The sequence below is a fragment of the Apus apus genome, chromosome 12 (genome assembly GCF_020740795.1).
Source record: "Apus apus isolate bApuApu2 chromosome 12, bApuApu2.pri.cur, whole genome shotgun sequence".
Lineage (NCBI taxonomy): Eukaryota > Metazoa > Chordata > Aves > Apodiformes > Apodidae > Apus > Apus apus.
The window spans coordinates 19,512,170-19,532,514 of NC_067293.1; positions in this window are offsets into that span (position 1 = coordinate 19,512,170).

Sequence of the window (20,345 nt, forward strand, 5' to 3'; positions counted from 1 at the left end):
TCAGTGGGAAGTGGATTTCAGTGCTCATTAATCCCTGGCCAGATTTGCCTCCCTCCTTCAGCTGGTTTTTCCAGGAGCCTGGTCCAAGTATAATCTTGATGCTGGGTCTGCAGTGGTTTGGCAGCAGCTTATAGCCTCCTTGTTCCCCAGCCTCCCTCCCCTTGCCCACTCTTTGCCCTTTCATTTGCCAGAGCTGCCCCATGTCCTTTATTTTTCTCCTTCTCTGGTTTCCTTTACTTTTCATGTGACCAGGCACCCTGGAAGGGAAACTGGCTTCTTTCCCATCTCTGGCCCTGCTTGTGCAGATGTGGGGGATGAGCACATTGCTCCTTGGAATTGCAGCTCAGAGGAAGAGGAGGAGGTCCAAAACACAGCCCCAGCCCTTGCCCCATGGCCTGAAGCTCTGCCCCTGCTCAGGCCCTGCCCAACCTTGGTGCTAAAGGGCTTTGGTGGTGTTGGCTCTGCTGCCTGGTCATGCTGGGTCTTGTTCAGTCATGGAGAAATCCTGTGCTGTGGAGCAATGGCCAGATTCCTGAAGAGAAACTTCTCTACCCCTTCACTTGGGGGAATTTTCTGGCTGGGTCTTTGGATTGTGCCACGGGCTGAGAGTGAGGGCAAAGCTGGGTTCAGGTAGCTCAGGGCAAATGATGTCTTGATTGGCAGAGAATGCCTCTTTCAGCTAAAGTGCCCTTCTCTAGCATTGCTAAATTTGTTGACCAGAGATGCCAATCAAGGAAGAGGTTTAGAAAATGGGGTGTTGAAATGAAAAGTGCAACAAAAATGATTAGTTGGCATCACAGCTGAGGTGAGGAGGAGAGCGAAGGCAAATATTTCTGGTGAGTCAAATGCCCTTCCCTTGCCCCAGGCTAACAGGGAGGTAGCTTAGCAAATTCTAAAGCAGAGCTTAGGGAGGGGGCACCCCCTAAACTCAAACAGAGGTTTTTTTGGGTTTTTGTTTAGGTGGTGACATTCTTGCTTTGGCCCCTTTCCCTCTCCAGAGAAGAATGAATCTCCGGATGAAAAGTCCAAGAAGCACTTTGTGCTGAAAATGCCCAGCTCAGTTAGGTCTGGTCTTAGCCCAAATCTGCAAATAGTTTCCATCTCTCTGGAACTGCTGTTTCCAGTCAACGGGGTGTTCGCTCCAGTTACACAGAGTCCTCAAACTGGTTAAAGGAAGAAACTTCCCCCTCTTCCCTGGTGCTGTTCTGCAGCACATCCACCCTCCCTGGAAAAGTTGAAGTCAGGAGCGAGTGTTTTTCTGCAAGCCTTGCCTAGTTTAAACAATGAATTCTGGGAAGTGCCATGGCATATGTTCTGCAGAAAATCAGAGCAAATGACCACAACGATTCCCTCTGGCTTCATGCTCTGTGAAGCTATTGTTTGCAATGTGTTGCAGGGGTGTTTAGCTTGGCCCAGTGTGTCATCCTCTCTCCGGTCTTTGAATAGACTCCGCTGGAGAAAATGACTGGAATAAGCCTGTTCTCTATTTGCTTTTGGCATTAATTTGGTTGTTTGTTTGTTTATTTCTTTGGGATTATTTTAAGGACCTCGAGGTCCCCACAGCCAACAAGGCAGGCCCAAGACATGTGTTGCACGGCTGTTCCCCTCACTGGTGGCTCTGGGGGCAGAGAAATGAGGGAAGTTCATCTCCTCTCCCACTGCCTGCAGGGTGAAGGCAGGTTTCCTTGGCAAGGACACGTGCTGCGCCCTTCGTCTTGGGGATGCAAAGGCCCTCAGCATGTCTCTGGGATCCCTGGGTTTCATTTCCATGGGAGAAAGCACATCTGATAGACCAATGCTGGCTGCATCCTTTGGTGGGCGGGATCTGGGTGCTCTGGGCTGTGTCCCAGTGCTGGTCCCCAGAGCCAAAGGGCTGGAAACCCCTGGTGGAGCCCAGCAGCACGTCCCAGGGTGGCCCCTCTGCCTGTCCCATCTGTCTTTGGAGTTGTCCCTCTGAGCTCCTCTGCTTCCATCTTGTCTTTGCTCAGGAAGCTGATTTTGGGAACCAGCCCCAGGCTCCATCTCACCAGCCTCCCCTGGAGGCAGGGACTCGGGGCTGTGTGCCGGGGGTCCGCAGGGGTTCCCCTCTCCTGCCCCACTTCCCTCTCCCAGACAGGACCAGCTTCCCCTGGTCGGTTCCCAACAGCCATTTGTCTGCAGCTCCCACAAGCTCTGAGTGCCAGGGAGTCTGGCACAGCCCCAGGCAATCTGCTCCAGCATTCCCCATCCTTAGAAAGGCTTTTGTAAACACCAATCTGGATCTTTTTTGCTGCAATTTAAGAATATTGTCATTTGTCTCGTCAAGGCAGACACAGCTTGTTTGCCCTAATGTCTGAAGTGCTGAAGGAAGCCTCAGGTCTGAGCAGTGTCTGGCTGTGGGCACCCATGGGAGGCGAGGTTCTGAGGAGCAGAGCTCCTTCCCCATCCCAAAGAAATGGGGGAGATTCATCAGCTCTGCCTTGAGGAAGAGGAAACCTTGGGTCAAACAGCCAAAAATAGGGTTTGGATGTGCCAGCGAGTCTGTGAGCTCTCAAAGGGACCTGAGAGGTTTCCAAACCTCTGGATCTCACTTGCTGGTGGCCACTTACATCCCATCTGGTGTTATCCATAAAGCCCATGCTCCTGAGGGCAGGAGCAGTGCTGGAGGTGACCAGTCTGGAAATAGCAAAGAAGAAGGAGAGAGCAGATGGGTAAAAGGAGGAACAAGATGAGAGTGACAAGTGAGCAAGTGGATGTGTCAGAAGGAGCTGGGAGGAGTGAGCAAGGAGAAGAGGGAGCTGTAATTAGGGCAGGTTTAGTATGCATGAATTTTGCTGGGTTTGCAGCAGGAGGCTTGCCCAGCAGCTGCAGAAATGATTTATTACATGCTCACTACATTTGCCCTGTAGGAAGGTAAATAAAATGTACACACTGTCCCATTTACTCAGACAATCCGGGGGATATGACCCAATTTCTATTTTACTAAAATGCTTTCCTCTCCAGGATTGGACCCCTGGGAGGTGCTGAGCGGCACGGTTCCCAGCAGCTGCATTTATCTCACCTGCCCTTGTTGTCAGAAGGATCTCTGGATGCACAGTTAGCATTTCAACCCCCTGGCACTACCCTTTGTCTCCAGCACAGCCCCTCCATCCTCCCCCCATCCCCGGTGCTGGTGACCTGTGATAAGGGGGAGATCAGGGCGGGTGCTGGGCTGAGCAGGATGGACACCCTCCTGCACCATCTGCGGGCAGGATCAGGAGATGCTTTTCCTCTGATGGGGAAATGAGAGAGAGACAGGAGCCGGGAGCATCATCTGGCTTCCACATCTGGCGGGGCTGGGCACAGCTGGCTGTGGGGCTGGGACTCGCCTTCGGAGGAGAAAGTCCTGCGTGTGGGGAGAGGAGGAACCGGCTCCTCCGGGGGGAGCAGGGGCCCGTGTTTCTCCAGTCACTCAGCAGGTCTAGGGGAGATAAGGGGCCTCCTGCACCCTGGGATCTGCCTGGCCCGGCACAAGCTGGGGCTGTGATTACTTTTGCTGATACCCCAGATACAGCATTTGCTGAATGTGCATGTTTTGGCAGCACGGTTTCTGACTGTTTCTGTTGGGTTTTGTGTTGGGTTGTTGTTTTTTTTTTCCCCACCCCTGCTTGTGAAAGTCTCCTCCGGCCTGCCCAGCAGGCAGCTCCCTGCAGCCCTGGGATTTATTGCAGATGTCAGGCAGGAGGGGCCGGGGAAGCGGCGCTGCAAAACGCTGAGGCCGAGGGCAATAAAGTGGACAGGGAGCTAAAACCCTTCTTTTTTTGGGATTCAGGTTTGAGGATTTTGCCATGGAAAGGAAGAGGCAGCAGGGCGTGGGTTTTTCTGACTCCAAACCCACCCGACTCGAAGCAAATATTCACAGGCAGTGTGTCCTGCTCCGTGTTGGGCTCTCTCCGCCAGCCCCCCCCCGGCTGCTGCTCCCTCGGCAGAGCTCAGCTTGGGTGTGTTTGGAGAAGCCTGGCTGGAGGAACGGGGAGGGGAGCAATCCCTGGTTCTGACAGCCTTCCCGGCCCGAGCAGCAGCTCAGCATCGGGCTCCAGACACTCTCAGCAGCTCCGTCCTTGCTGGTCCGGCCCCTCCACACGCAGCCCAGATCCCGGCGGAGCAGGCAGGAGTGGTTCCCACCCTGAGCAGGCAGATGGGTGATGCTGGGGACAGGACACGGTTACTTAGCAACTGCTGAAGGATGGGACTCTAACCCCGCTCCATGGCCAGCACCAGTTTTCTGCAGGAAGGGGCACAGTTCTCATCAGAGCCAGGCTCTGTTGGGAGATCTTTCTCCCGTGCTTTATCATTCCTCTGGTCCATAATCCTGGGCTGCTTCAGTCCCCCTTGCTCTCCAGCCAGCTAGTCAATCCTGGGCTGGGTTGAATCCTGGCTCTGCCATCCCATGGGCAGGGCTACTGACTCTTCTGGACATGCTGGAGCCACTGCCCCTTCTCCAGCTATTTCCCAGGATCAGGGCTCCTACCCCTGCTCTGCACTCACACTATCTCCCAGGGCCTGCAGACAAAAACCTAATTGCATGACATAAATTATAGGACCTCTCCAAATAAAAGCCCAGGAAAAAAAGGCTGTGGCTGGATGGACACTTGAGGGCTATTAGAAGATGTATAAATTCTTTTCCTTTTTTTTTTTTTTTTCCATTTTTCCATGTCTCATTACAGTGAAAGGAGCCTTTCAAGGGTTGCTCGACTGCCAGGGCACTCAGCAGCCCCTGGTAACTGGAGTGGGAAGAGGTGGCAGGGTCAGACGGCCCCGTTTACCTTGGATAGAGCCTGGGGTTAAACAAATGCCAAGGGCTTGGGAAGGAGATGGGGGAGAAACTGCTGCATTCCCCCGGGTCTCCCCCAGGAACCTGCCTTGGTTCCCCAGGCACCCACTACTCCAAGGGACACTGCTATGCCATTATGGCCCTTCTTTATTTCTCTGACACTCCTCAAGCATCTTGCAAACTTTAATTAAACATGCCTCCTAGGGGTATCCTTTACCCCCATTTAAAAGATGGACTGGCTGGCGACAAAGAAAATGAGCAGCTTTTCTGAGGACTGGGAATAAAAACCCAGAGGGGGGAGATGTTACTTTAATGGTCTGGCTTCCTCCCAGCCCTCTGCTCTGCCTGGCACCATCCTCAGCAGCCCCAGATGTGCTGAGGAGTCTTGGAGTGAGTGGGAAGGACCTGGGATCAGCCATGGATCCCCCAGGCAGAGGAATCACAGGCTGGGATGGGGAGAAAAACCCTCAAACCAAGAGAAATGCAGCAGGGTCAGAGGGCAGGGCTGCTCCCAGCTCGGGGCCCCGGCCACAGCACCTAGCACATGACAAGCTGCTGTGATAATTAGGGGCAATTTATACTTCCAGGTCATGGGGGTTCACTCTGGCTTGTCATCGATTTTGAGGTGGGTGATAAACTGCCTGGAAACCAGAGCTGTCAGGATAACAAGGGAAACGTCTCATTAGAGGGAGAGCTTCTGAAGCAGTGCTGTCATCAGCCCCCCCACACCCACCCCAGAGCCCCCCACACCCACAGGCTGGGTCGGGGCCCCTGGCTGTTTGTTGCTGGCTGTTTCCTTGTCCCTGGGACTGGCCAGATGCCACCCATTGATGCTGCATCCCTGCCCCAAGCTCCCCCCATGCTCTTTGCTGGACCCTGCAGTGCCCGAGTGTCTCCTTCGCCCAGGATAAAAAGGAAGGGGTGCTGGAGGTCTGTGCCCCCACCAGCCAGGGCTCCAGGCCAGCCAAGGCTGGGAGTGGGACCTTCTGGCTCTCCTGCCTGGGTAGGATTTCGTCCCTCTGCTCGCAGAGGCAAGTTCTGCTGTCCCTGGCTAGCACAGAAAGAGCTCAAACATGCCTGCTCCATGTCTTTTTCGTTGTGTGTATTTTTGTGTTTTGTTCTGTGTGTTTGTTTGGTTTTCCTTTTTTTTTTTTTTTCTTTTTTCTTCTCAAACTGCTCTAGCAGGTAGAACTGTTCCCAGATTTATTCCTTGAGCCAAAAGAAAGTGACTGCAGGAGGTGGCTAAATGTGTTCAGCAGCTCAAGCCCTGGAACCAGCTGAGCTGCTCCCTTCCTGGCCGGCCCTGGGGCTCCTCCAGCAGGTTTGATTGCACTGATACCATCCCACAGCAGACAGGCTGCTGTACCTGCAGCCCAGCTCTGCTTCCTCTAATTAAAGGTGTCAAGTTAGGCCATGAACTGAATTCAGCAGAAGCAGCTACATTCTTCCCAAGTACATTAAACTGTGCAGACCTTGGAGCATCATGACATTGCAGCCTCCAGACTGGGAGGGATGATGGTGCTCTGAACCTCCTTGGCTGAGAAGTGCTCTTTTCTTAGAACCAAAACAAATTAGAAGTGACCTGGCTAAGGAGACTCCTTAGGATCAGGGTTAAAATTGCTTGATCTGTGGCTCAGGGCCATCTGCAGCCCTTGTGCCTTGTTCTCTCTGGGTATGCCCCTAAACAGATGCTGAGCCACAACTCGTGTTCTGCAGGATGGTCCAGTGAGATGCTGCCTGCACAGCTGCTGTATCCTGGGGTAGGAAACATGGGGCTGTGGCTGGGCACCAGAACTGCCTTCCTAGTATCTCCCTGTGCTGCTTTAGGTGCCATTCCCACCTTTTGGAGACAATCCCTCGTCCTGTGGGAGACACAAACAGAAGCACCTGACCTGGCCCTCAGGGTCACAGGAAACAAGCATTTCCAACAACAAATCATTTCATTCCAAGGAATCCGTGCTTGCAAACGGGAAAGGCAAAATTCCAGAGCTCAATTGTTGGCTGGAGCTGCCAGCGAGGCGCCTGGGGAGCTCTGGCATCTGTGCCCACAAAACGCAGGGCTCAGCAGATCCACCTCCCCCGGCTCAGCTCCCCCGCAGGGGCATATTTGTGAGGATGCCCCAGCCATGGCATTAGGTTTAAAAAAAATAAAGGAGGGGGAAGGGAAGTTGTGTGGGTGCTGGAAAAGGGCCTGGGCATCTCTGGAAGCCACCTCCACACTCAGGCATGGCCAGTCCTTGCTTGGAGAAGCCCCTCTCAGCAGCCGGTCGCTGGGTGGTCTTGCCTCTTAATTACAGGGTTAATGGCACGTTACTATCAGGGAAGTTTCTTAACCTGATAATGAGTAGGAAGCAGCTGTAGCTTGGAAAATGTAATAATTGCAGAGTGGAGCAATGTAATTATAAGGTGTGTATCAACTGCCTCCATGTTTACTTAGAGAAGACTAAATCCCCTCAAAAGCAGCAGCAGTGGCAGCAGCCAACTCTGCTTCTTCTGCACAGGGAAGGGGGGAGCAGAGACAAGCCCTGACCTGCTCCTCCCCACTGCTGACATGTCCAGACTCTGAGCTGGCAGCACCTGCACGTGCTGTGCTCACTTCCCATTGCTCTGGCTTCATGGTGAGGCATTTCCATGGAGCATCAAGGTGCCCTGCCCGGCCTGCCCAGCTCCAGGAGCTCATCCTGTGCATGTGACATCACTGGGCTCGGTAGGCAGTGGATAGAGGGGTGTCCCTTGGCATTTCTGGGGAGCAAACAGTGGCAGCAGGGCACAGGGAAACTGCTGCGGATCTCTGCCCTTCTCCTGTTAGAGGCCCTTGCCTCCAAAGAAGCTGTCATCCCAGGAGCACGTCCCCTGTGGGGGCACCAAGAAATCATGGACCATACTTGTCACTTCCCCTCCCTTCCAGGGTTGCTCCCATTTCCAGGAGCTCCTTGGAGAAGATCAGAAGCAAACTGTCAAGACTGAGCCCTTTCTTTTCAGCTGGCTGGTACCCTGGGTTTGGGCAGGTCCCTCCTGTGGGCACCCACGTGTACATGTGCTCACCTGTTGGCAGGTACATGCTCCTTCTCCCTCATTCTCATTCTGGGTGAAAAAAACCCAAAAACAACAACAAAACCAAACCAAAAACCCAAACAACTTTTGCCAACTGCTTTTTTTTTCCCCTGAAAAATACAGATTTGGCTCAAACCAACCATTTGGTGTGGTTTTGCTGGGTGTGCTCAGATAAAATATGCCAATATTGAAAATAAAAGTGGGTCAAGTTTTAAATGGATCACAGTAATACTGACTCTGAAGCACAGTCAAACTGTTTTATCAGTCCTTGACAATGATCTCCTTGAGATCCCAGCACAAAGGCACAGCCTCTCTCGGAGCACATTTCTGGGCTTCATTGCCTGTGCAACCTTTGCAAATGTCTTCCTTTGATCTTTAATAATTACCCTGTGCTAATGCGCTTGTGCTGTGATGAATGAGATGGAGAGGAGCAAGGAAGGGTGAGGAGAACCTTCCCCTTCCCTTTGTCAAGGTCCTTTACCCAGGGCCTGTGATCTGTTCCTGTCACCACCCTGGTCATCATCCAGGCTGCAAAATCCGTGCATCAATTAGGGAGCTGGACCAAGGGCCGTGATGCCTCGTCTTGAGAGACAATCTGCACGAGCTAATTAATGAGAGGGAATTCTTCATGGCCTTGCACTCTGCCCAAATGCTCCTCCCTTTTTGGGGGGACCAGAGAGAACACGACGCTTTCCCCATGGTGTTGGCAGATGTCTGGCTGGTCACAGCTCCCCACCACACACCTGCTCCTGCTGCTGGAGGAGCAAGGTGGCCAGGAGAGGACCCATCCCTCAGCAGTGTCTTCTGCTGGCCCTGATGAATAGACAGCTGCAGCTATGCTGGGCCAGTGCTCTGCACCTTGTGCCCCTCAGAACAAGCCTGAAAATGTTATTTAGGATCCTGACCCCTGAGCACCAGAAGGATGGAGGTACAGAGTGCCTGGATGGAGCTCACAAAGCAGAAGACTGATGCCAGCTAAAAAATGGCATTCTCATCCCTCCTGACTTGGCTCTGAAAACCCCAGAGGGTAGGTATGACCCTGTGCCTCTGTCCTGGTTTGAGCCAGGATGAAGCCAATTTTCTTTTCACTGATTTTCTTTTCCTTCAGTGAACTCTCTTAAGCAGCAGCAGGTTTTCCAGCTAGTGAACTGATAACGCTGGAATGTTTATGTTACTGCTGAGACTCCAAGTTCACTTTGCTCTACTTGTTGAATCTGCAGCCTCAGATGCTAAAGGAGCAGAAGAGTTGTACTTGCAGCCCTCCTGTAGGGAGGAGTGGGCTAGATAGACAGCAAAATTGACCAGAGTGTTCCATTCCATATATCTATGGAGGCTCAGAGGAAGGTCAGGGATCACAGAAGTCAAGCCCCTTTTTGCTTCTTCTTCCCTTCTCTCCTGCTCATGGCCAGTGTCCAGGGAGGACTCCAACCATCCATCCATCCATCCATCCATCCATCCATCCATCCATCCATCCATCCATCCATCCCTGTTGATCCCCAGGCCTGTGCATCCCTGCCCCTCATCACTCTCCCCTCAGCTCCTGGCTGCTCTGCCCTCTCTCCAGCAGCTCTGGGACATTTTGGAGCTGTCACAGCTCACGAGATGCCAGGGGAGCTGCTGGAGTGAGGGGAGGCAAGAGGGGTTTGCACATTCCTGAGCACATTTGTATATGATTGCACATATTTTATCCTTAGTGTTTAATTAAAGCTGTCTAGTTCAGTTTTCAATCTGGAAAGTCTCTCTCTCATTCTCTCTCTCCTTCCCTACCTGGGTGGGAGGGGATCAAGAGCATCGTTGTCATTGGTTTAATTGCTGATCCTGACTCAAACCATGACAGCCTCCTTCATGTCCCCTCTCTTATATAGAAATGAATTCTATATTTATTATATAAATACAAGCACCAGGTTCCTTCTCCTTGCAAAATCCCCATCTGAAGCCTGTTCCCTGTGGCAGGTGACACTGGTGCTCTTCTTGAGCAGCTCTGAGGTCTTTTCTCCAGATAAATGGGATGGGGAAGAGTTTCTCCAATGCTGAGTGGCAACTGCACGGACTGGCCAAGCAGCTGTGAGGGGGCAGGTCTGGCTAACAGAATCCAGTGTCTCTGCCAAGGCCCTCAGCGTGTGCAAAGCAGGGTCTTCCTCAGCCGAGCTGCTGCTGAACAATTTTGGAGCATCCTCATTTTCCAGTGTCTTCAGTCAAGCTCGGGCCCCACGTGCTGGAAATCAGCAGCAGAGATTAATGCTGTGTTTGCAAACGGTTGGTGCTGCTAAATCAAAGCACGAGGATTAGCAAAACCATTTGGCTTCTCAGTTCTGCTTCTCTGCCCTGACCACAACACACAGTCCGACAACTCCACTAATCCTCATGCCAACCAACCCCTTTCCTGGGAAATTCCAGCTCCCTCCCAAGGATGTGCAGGAGGCTGGGCGTGGGATGATGGATCAGGATCAGGAGGGTGGGGCCAGACTCTTTGCTGCTGTGTCCAATGACAGGACAAGGGGCAATGGGCACAAGCTGGAGCACAGGAGGGTCGAGATACACGTAAGAAAAACTTCTTTACTGTGAGAGTAACAGCCTGGGACAGGCTGCCCAGGGAGGGTGTGGAGTCTCCTTCTCTGGAGACATTCCAAACCTGTCTGGACACGTCCTGTGTGACCTACTCTAGGTGATCCCACTCTAGCAGGGAGGGTGCACTAGATGATCATCAGAGGTCCCTCCCAATCCTGACAACTCTGTGACTTTGTGGGATGCTTGCTGAGTGTCCAGCTTGGGGAACTTTGCCAGGCATGGAACTGGAGCTGGCAGCTGTTGGACAAAATCCCCAGCAGAAATCCCTGGCAATTCCCTCACTTCCTGGTGCCATCCAACGAAGAGATCAGTCCTGGAGATACCTCCCAGCTCCTCAGCTGTCCTGCTTCCTGCTGTCAGCATGGACTTTAAGTTAAAGGAAAACTCTAGACAATTGCTCCAGAGCTTGCTTTCCCTTCACTTCATTAAAATAATTCATATAAACCATGGGAATTACTTTGTAACCACCTGATTTTCACATGTGGCCAAGGGTCCATGAGCCCTTCAGTTGTGACAGCTCACTGTGTCCCATCACAAGGCTGTTTTTCAAGCCTTAAAGCAGAGCTCACCACAGCTTCACTACCCAGGGTGAACTATTCTGGGTTTGCTTCCAGCTGTTCACATTTTTGGAAGTTTCAATGGAAAATGTTAACTTGGTTTCTGAAGGAAACAAGCTGAGGGGACAACATCTTTGTTTTTCTCATACTGAAGCCAACAAGAATAAAACTGATGACACTATTTCGGTGACAAAGGCCTGGCTAGAAACACTGTCTGAATGCCCCTGAGACCAGGACTTCTGAAAAACCCCACTTCTGTATGACAAAGAGGGACAGGTCTTCAAGACTGCTGTGGAAACACAAGCTTGAAGTGCCTGGTTTTGACCTACCAGTCCTGGAAGAAGGTCTGGGTGAGCTCCCTAGTGGTGAGCAAAAAATGCTGTGAATCAAACTGGACCACCCAGCTAAGAAGACAGGAGTAAATTGATGGAGAATGGAGATGCTGAGGCAAAGTAACTGGACCACAGTCATGTGGCATGTCTGAAATGTGGAGTCTCAAATCCATTGCAGGGATCCAGTCTCCCCAGAACAGGGCTTCTGGATTCTTCCTCCAGCCCCTCCTCCTCTGCTGAAACCTTGAGAGAGGTTTCAAAGCATCGTCTGCCAGTCAGGAATGACAAGCTGATCCCAAGACAGGTCCCAACCAGTGCCCAGGCACCCAGAATGCTTTCCTGAGCTTCCACAGCCCACGAAAACCCTGGCAAATTTCTCATTATAGGGCATTTTTAAGAGAAACCACTCGATCAGCTCAGATTCAAGGCAGCCCAGCAGTTACCTCTAGTCCTTTAGCTTGGATCTACCCCAAGGAAAAGCCTCTTGCTTCACAGCTTAGTGCTGATGAAACTGTTCTTGCATCTGGCCTCTATTTTCCTGCTGGCAAGGATGCCCCTGTTCCCTGGAACCCTCTGCCTACGGGAACCGCTGGCTGGATATCAATACATATATCAATATATGTGTGTGTGTTTGTGTGTATTTCTATGTAACTATGTAGGATCAATAAAAATTAACATTTAAGGAGCTGTAATAGAATCTGCGTCATTGTCGGGAAATGCAGCGAGTGTTAAAAGCTTAATGGACGGTGGAGGAACGGATTTAAGTGAGTTGTTTGCAGACTTCAGCATGTAGGACGAGAGGGAAATCAAGGAGAGAGAGAACAGGAATTCAGAAGGATTTGGAGATGCTGCCTCTGGAGCTGGTAATGAATAAGAATGAAGAGGAGCTGCCTCCAGAACACGGCCCTGGCACACACGTGGGCACTTGCTTTCATTTTATGCTATAGTTACCTGCTCCTACCTCAAACACAGCAATGGTTCAGGTGGGAATGGTGAATTCAATCAGCTGCTTGGCTCCATGAGATGGGCTCTTGCCTCCTCCTGTTTTTCTTACCCTGGAGATCTTCACAGTACAATTTCAACCTTCGCAGCACATCTGGGAAGAGGCATGGGTTCCCCGGGGAGGAGGGAGATGGAGGATGCCAGGCAGAGGTGGGGTAGGAGGGGTGGGCAGAGGGCTGAGCTTTTTGCTCTTTGAGGCTGCTTCAGGCTTTTTTTCAGCATCTCAGGCACCCTGCTGCACACACACATGCTCCTTTTTTGGCCCCCAAGGTCCAGTGAGGGGGTGCAGGAGGATTCTGATCCCCAAGGAATCAGAGAAGGATGCAGGGGCTGGGATGCTTGGGGATAAGTGGAAGACAAGACCCACATGGGTGAGCAGCCTTGGGAGATGGTGTCAAGGGATCAGCCTGTGGGGAGGGAGGGAGAGTGGAAGCTCAGGTTCTGGAAACCTTTTGCACTGCTCTAAACCCACATCCACCAAAGGGGAGCCTGCAGAGAGCAGCACACACATCTTCTTGGTCTCTGGCAGGTCCTGCCCAGGTTCTGTGCTCCCAGACCCAGTGCAGGAGCTGGGGACATGTAGGACTGGGAACATAGCTGTGCCCCCTGCAGCTGCAGCTGCTTGTGACATTGCTGTGGGGCTCCACGAAGATGCAGTCAAATCGATGTGGTTGTTTCATGTCTCTGTTTGCAGAATCACAGAATCATTTGGGTTGGAAAAGACCTTTAAGATCATCAAGTCCAACCATTAACCTAACTCTGCAGAGTCCAGTGCTTAACTATGTCTCTCAGCACCTCATCTACAGGTCTTTTAAACACCTCCAGGGAGGGAGAAGAGGTGGCAGCAGACTTGGTTTTGTTAAGAATGATCAATTTAGGAGGCAATGGCTTGTCCAACCTGGTCCTTTGGAGAAACTCTGGGGGCCAGCACAGCCACAAATACAATTGATACTTTCAACTTTGACAGAAGCTGACATCCATCATGGCCTGCCTCGCTGGTCCACTGCCCCTCCTGCTCCTCTTCCAAACATTTGTCAACTGACCCTCCAAGGGTCCCTTTTCACCTGTTGTTGGACACGGTCTGAGGTCTATCCTCCCATCCCTGCCAGCATGGGAAGGGTTAATGCCTGCCTCCCCTGGAGGCTACGCTTCACTTGATAGTATCATCAGCTTGTGACAGTGTTAATGCAGGGATCAGGTGCAGGAGGCTGCCTGCATTACCCTGGAGAGAGATGAGCTGTGTCCGGAAGATCCAGAACTGGATACGTGGCATAATTGCACCAGGGCTTGATGATGCCTTCCTGACCCCTTCCCACTTAATAAACCATTAGCTGCCCCTCAGACCATGGGCATCCTCTTCCCTCTTCTTTCACCAGCCCCTTCTTCTCCATGGCCACATCCCACCATGCCCACCTACCTCCATGATGTTCCCTCCAGCTGGCTGGGCTGCTGCTGCCAGCATCCCAGGGAATGCAGCAGCATCTTCTGGATGGTCCTGCTGCTGCAGAGGTGACAGCAGGGCTAAGCCAGTGTCACCCTTCTGGCTGCCCCAGCTGCAGTGCTCTGCCCTCCTGAGCTCTCTCCCTGCCACTTTCCTCCCGATTTAACGCACTGGGAAATTTTGCAATATATATTGAAATCACTGCAGCTCTGTGGGAGCTGGAGGCTGCCACCCACTCCTTGCTCCTCCCAGTTCCCCCAGTGCTCCCAGCCAGGAAGGGGACTTGCCAGCACTGCTGCCAGTGGGATGCTGCTCCTTCAGATGGAGAGCAGAGAAAGAGCAGCAGCAGCAGCTTAGGTCCCCAGCACAGGTGAGAATGACTTTCCAGTTGGAACTGGGATAGACTGGATCAGCTTCATCAGAAGCCCTGTGCCCACCTGGGGAGCTTTGGTGGAAGGGGAGAGGGCAGAGCTGGGCAGCAGGGAGGCAGAAGAGCCCCTTTCTGTGAAGCTTTGCTTTTAAATAAATAAGGAGCAGACAAACAGGGATGCTCTTGGAGGGGAACTTTTTCAGATGCATTTTCTGGGGGTGCCTGAGTACACAGAGCAGCAGCACGAGCCTCTTTCTTGTTCTGCCTTTTGCCCCCAGACTCATCCACCACAGCTGTGCTGGGTGGCATCCATCAGCAGGGCCCTGTCAAACTTCTTCAGAACAAATTTCCCTTTTCTGGTTGCTCTTGGTTTTTTCTGTTCTGCTGGTGCCTGGAGCAGGTCTGCTGCAAGGCAGGGGGAGATGCCTTCTTTGCCTTCAACAGGAAGGAAAAAGAAGCTTTTCAAGGCAGGGCTGTGCCAGGCCATTCCAATTCCCACAGCAGCAGAGCTGGTGCAGTAAGTTCCTCCTGCTCTCTCCATCTGCCAACTGTGCCCCTTGCTTCCTGGGCATAGATTAGGATGCTGCAGCTTTTGCTCCTCTCCTTCCCCTGGGGCATCACTGGGATTTTACCCACCAACTTAGGGACATGGTTTAGTGGTGGGCTTGGCAGTGCTGGGATAATGATTGGACTTGATGAACTTAAAGGTCTTTCCCAACTGAAAGAATTGTGTTATTCTATGATTCTTTTACTTTCTCCTCCTTATCTGGGCATCCCATTGCTCCAGTCCTGTCTCTTACCTCCTCACTGTCACCTCTGGATTACTTGACTCTGCATCTCTTCCTGGGTCTGGGTGATGTTTTCTCTGTCTGAGGCTCCTCAGAAGCTCATGTTGATGGACCATGACCCTGGTACCCAACTGGCAGGTGTTTTCCCCACCTCCCACATTCAGGTCCCTTCTGCCTCTGCTCCTGCTTCTCAGCTACTGTCTAGCAGATAAGCCAAGTCCCTTCTCTGTCTTCTCTGGGAACAGGGGCTGGTCACAAGCTGGACTGGACCCCCTCCTCTCTCACAGCACCTGGGGACACTGTGACAGAGTCATAGAGGATAAGAGTGGAAGGGTAGGACCTCAGCTGCCAAGCCTGGAAAATGCTTCCCAATCCAGGCAAGCTGCCCTGCCAGCCAGACTCAGGTTATTGCAGCTTTGTGGCTCTTTTCACCCCTGCTAGTTCATATAGGTACGTCCTGCTTCCAACAACGTGAGGGGATTTTTGCTCTGAGAGCAGGACAGCTGGGCTGGAAAGGAGGGAGCTGGGTGTCCCTGTCCCTTGCTGCTGCTCCCAGGACATGCTCTTGCACAAGCACGTCTTGTTTTATCATCCTTTCACCATCCTACCTCAATCTTTCCCCTTCATAATTTGGTTACAAACCAACTTTAAAAACTCCAGCTCTGAGTCAGCTCCTGCTTTATAAAGTTTCCCCTTTCTCCCCACAGCAGGAGGGCAGAGCTGTGCCGGTGCTCTCCGCATCCCACAGAGCCTTGAGAAGCAGCTGAAAGCCTTGAACTCCCTTAGGGATGCTCTGGCCTTGCCCACCTCCCCTCCTGCTCCTTCCCTCCCCATCCAGCTCTTCCTGCCCTGGTTCCCACACTCCCCAACACCTCGGGATCCTTCGAGGCTCCTGGTTGGCGTTTGCCCCCGGCTTCCCCAGCCGCTCAGACAGCTGTGATGTATCGGTGACAAGCTCCCTTTGTGTCCTGCTCTTGCACAACAATAGATACTCCTGTCTGTTTATACAAGTTTGAATTTGTCCCTATAAATACGGTGTGGAAGAAACAGTAGACTATAGATTGCACGCTGACAGCTGAAAGATTAAGGGAATCCATTAACTAAACCAACTGCCTGGAAATCTTCTGCAGAACATACACCTGAAAGCCATTATTGCTGTCCTGTCATACTACTTTATCTCTTTATTTAGGACCCTTTTTGTTCAGTTGAGAGTTTGGTGTTGTGGCTTGGTTGTTGCTTTTTTTTTTTTTCTCTAATAATGTAAACTTGTTCTGGAGTAACAGAGGAGCCCTTGATTAAGTATCTAAGTATTTTCTACTGAAGAATTTATGAACTCTGAGCCAGCGCTGTCCTTGCCAGATCCCATGGAGTGAAAGGGGAGGGGGCACTTGCCTGTCTGGGGGTTTTTGCTGTGAATGGCCTTGGATCAGGTTTCCTTGCAAAGAACTGTTTGCATTGCTCTCATGGGCGACTCTGTCTCACTTAAATATCTGGCTGCACTTAACCTTTTTTCACCTGAATTCTCTCCATCCCTGCCTGGCCCTACCTCTCCCACCAGCTCCCTGCTCTACAATAGCAGCCCACCCTCAAGTTTACAAGTGCCGGAGTCACTTGGCTGGCCTGGAGCCTCATTGGATGCTGGCTGTGATACTGTTGAAGTTTGTGTTTTTTTTTTTTTTACTCTATTCTGGTCTATTCAGGTCTCTACACAATGCTGGTCACCATAGTGTCTGTGCAAGCTCCTTGTTCTCCACCCAGCTCCACGCCTGCTCCCCTCCTCTCTCGGCGGCTGCCGGGGGGATGGGAGGGGAGGGGGGTTCTTTGTGGACCTCGCTGTGTGCTGGTCTTAAAGAAGGCAAAAGTGGAGAAGTGTGGCTGTTCTAAAGCTGAAGCTGTTGAGCTTGGAGAGGACTGCTCTCCTGTTAACACAGCCCTGACCTGCTGCCTCTCCAGGCCACCAGTTGCCATCCAACTCTGTGAACATCAGCTGCTGGGAGCTGTTTGGGAAAACACCCGCAGGTCCAACCCTCCCTCTTCCTGCTTTTCCTCATCCCTGCTTTCCCACTTCTCCCTCAGCTGACCCTTGCCAGTGGCACTTCAGCTTGACTTGATTTTGCAGTTATTCAGGCAATGTTTGCACCTCTGTGCTCAGGCTACATGTCTTGGGTGGTAATTTTGAGCATTTCCTACAGGAAAGCTGGGGAGGGACTTTTTACAAGGGCTTGTAGTGAGAGGACAAGGGGGAATGTTTAAAACTGGAAGAGGGGCAATTTATGTTGGACATTAGGAGGAAATTCTTGAGTGTGAGGGTGGTGAGAGCCTGGCCCAGGTTGCCCAGGGAAGCTGTGGCTGCCCCATCCCTGGCAGTGTTGAAGGGCAGGTTGGATGGGGCTTGGAGCAGCCTGGGCTGGTGGGAGGTGTCCCTGCCCATGCAGGGGGGTTGGAACTAGATGAACTTTAGGGTCCCTTCCAGCTGAAACCATTCATGATTCAATGATCCTATGATCCATTTTCTCCTTTGTTTGAAATCCCATGGTGGGAGTGAGTGAAAAGAGTAAATATCAGAGTTAGTGACAATGCAATCAGGGCAAGTGCCAAACATTTCCACAACTCAGGCTGCAATGGCAGTGGGGTTTTTTCCTCCTGGGGTGGGAAGGTGGACGTCCCCTCTGCTGGAGCCCCACTTGCCCTGGGGATGTGGAAGTGATTAATGCCATCCCCAGTGAGGAATAAAGTTTCAGTGGCTGCTATTGTCAGGGGAACTGGAGCAGTTCCCGTCCGGCTGTACCGATAGTAACCATGGCACCTGCTGCTCAGCAAATACAACCCTGTGGAAGCAATGGGCTGAAGGGCAGTGGGATGGGGGGTAAATCACATTGAAGCCCATCTCCTCACTGAGGAAGTGACTGCATTACTGAAACATGAGGAATTTTGAAAGTCAGTAAAATATCCCAAACAGAATATCTTCATTTCTCTCTTCCTCCTAATCAATACCCCTGGGATTTTCCCACTTTCTGAGCTAATCACTTCACTTGTGACATGTCAGTGGAACAAAGCCAGCTGCTTGGGAGCATCAGCCAAGAGAGAAGAGTGTTCAAGGACTGTGGAAGTGCTGAATTCCCAGTGGGTACCATGGCTGGGCCAGATCCTGCCTTGCTTGGGTGAGTATCATGGATGCTGGGAGTCCTCTGGAATGGGAAAGCTCACATTCCAGAGGACTCCCAGCACCCATGATCCTTGATCCTCACAGGGTATCCCTGTCATGCACAGCTTTGGAGAGCTGGCAGCAATCAGGAAGCTGCAGGAAGGAGTTCAGGGATGGTGAGCTGGGGTGTGGGTGAAGCAGCTGCAGTTGTGGAAAATCCTGGATGCTCACACGGAGGAAACCCCACCCATTTCAGGAGGTTCTCCAATGCAAGAAGGATCCTTCTCTCTGCTCCTCAGCTCTACATGAAGGACTGGAAAAGTCCTGGAACATCTCTGTTAAGTGCTGTGGAGAGCTTTAGTCATCACAAGTAGGACCCAGATGAACATCCACAGATGCACAATCAGTGCCTTCTTTTTCAAAGTTGTCTATAGGTTTTGAGCAAGGGATGGATGTGTTTGAAGGCACAGTAGTGTTTGAAGATTGTTGGTAAGTTCTTGGAGCAGCTCTGCATGCACATCTGTGAATGCACCACCAGTGTGATCAAGGCTGAAATTGTCTAACCCTTTTACAAAAGGATGGGTGTGTTTGAAGGCACAGATGGTGTTTGAAGTTGTTGGTGAGCTCCAGGAGCAGCTCAGCCTCATGGCCAGGCTCTGAGATGCCATGTCCCTCCCTTGGAGGCGTTTTCCACCAGAGAGAAGAAAGGAAGGGCTGGAGATGCAGAGACCAGCATAGTGCTTTTGAAGGACTCCCCAAGCCCACGTCAGTCAGCTGGTGATGGTGCTGGAGAAGGCTCCATGTGGCTGGAGCTCATTTGGGCTCACTGTGGGGAGATGGCAGAGGTCGGGAGAGCTGGTGTTGCCAGGCAACGCTCCCCGTATATTGGGAAGATAAATCCTATAATAATGGAAAGATGGGATTCTTTCTGTGCCTGCTGTTTATTTCTTCCTTCCTCAGATGCTAGCTCAGATCCCAGCTGCGGCATCAGGGAGCAAAATGACATTTTAACACCCTGAAGGACCGAGGGGTTTTATCCTCACTGCTGGACACTGGAGCTTTTTGGCTGTGCTGGGTCCCAGGCACAGCCCTGGCAGGAGGGAGGGCAGGGCCAGGCAACCTGTTTTTTCAGAGGAAAAGGGATTGTGGGAAAGGCCAATTCCTTATCTCCGGACACATCCCCACTCATGTACTACTTGCTTTTTGCAAACATGTGTGTGTTTGCTCTCTGCCTATCTCAAAGAAAGGGTGTTTTGGTCTCTGCACCGACACAGCTGCTGGAGCTGGTGTTTGGCTTTGCAAGATCCCAGGTTCCTCTGGCAGCACCAGGTGACTGATCCCATCAGTCAGGATCCCAGCTAAAACACAGCTTGAATACCAAGCACCCAAGGCAAGCTGTCTGCAATGAAGAAAAGGCAAAGAAAAATAATCCTCCCTCCCAAAGATGTTTAAATACTTCCGAACAACAAGAAAAACTGGAGGAAATTGCAATGATTAAAGCAAACAGAAACGTAAGCTTGATTTGTCACATACATCATTTGCTCCGACTTGTTCAGCTGGCTCTGCTATTTTCCATTAGTGCACTTGAGGGCTGCAAGTGGGATGGGAAGGAGAAGTGACAAAGTGTGATGAGCCTTCAGCTCGCTGAGCATTTGCTGAGAGTGCAGGTAATTGTGGCTAATGCCATCAGATGCATGGTGGCCACACACTCCTCTCTGCATCCTGCTGTCATGGGGTGGAGGTGACAAGGAAACCTCAATGGCTGGTGGCTCCTCTGGTGCCACCACCCCTCCTCTGCCCATTCACAAGGCAGAGGAATCAAGGAATCAGCAGTGATGGGCTGTGGCCACGGGATGCTGATGGTACCCCTTAGCCCAGGTGCTCCATCACTTCCCTGTGCAATTAGCTTGCAGCAGCATGGTAAATATTTCATACCTGATAGCAAAGGTTGTTTAATTTTTCATTATTTTAAAGCTGCTCATCAATGTTTTACAGAGATGGAGAGTGGAATGGGAAAGTGCAAGGGAAGTTTTCGGCTGTTTCAGTTTTGGGGATTCTGCTCCAGTCACCCCGTGTCTGGGGTAGCTGTTAATTTAGTCTGCTAATGAGCAGACTGAAGCAGGATGTGGAGCAAAGCATATTTACTAAATATATCACCATGTGAAACAAATGCCTATTATATACCTTTACAATCCTATTTACAACAACAGTAATTCCACTGTCCTTTAATCTATGGACTCAGCTACATCGACTCAGAAGAGGACAACTTCCCCCCCCAGCTCATGTGTCATGGCAC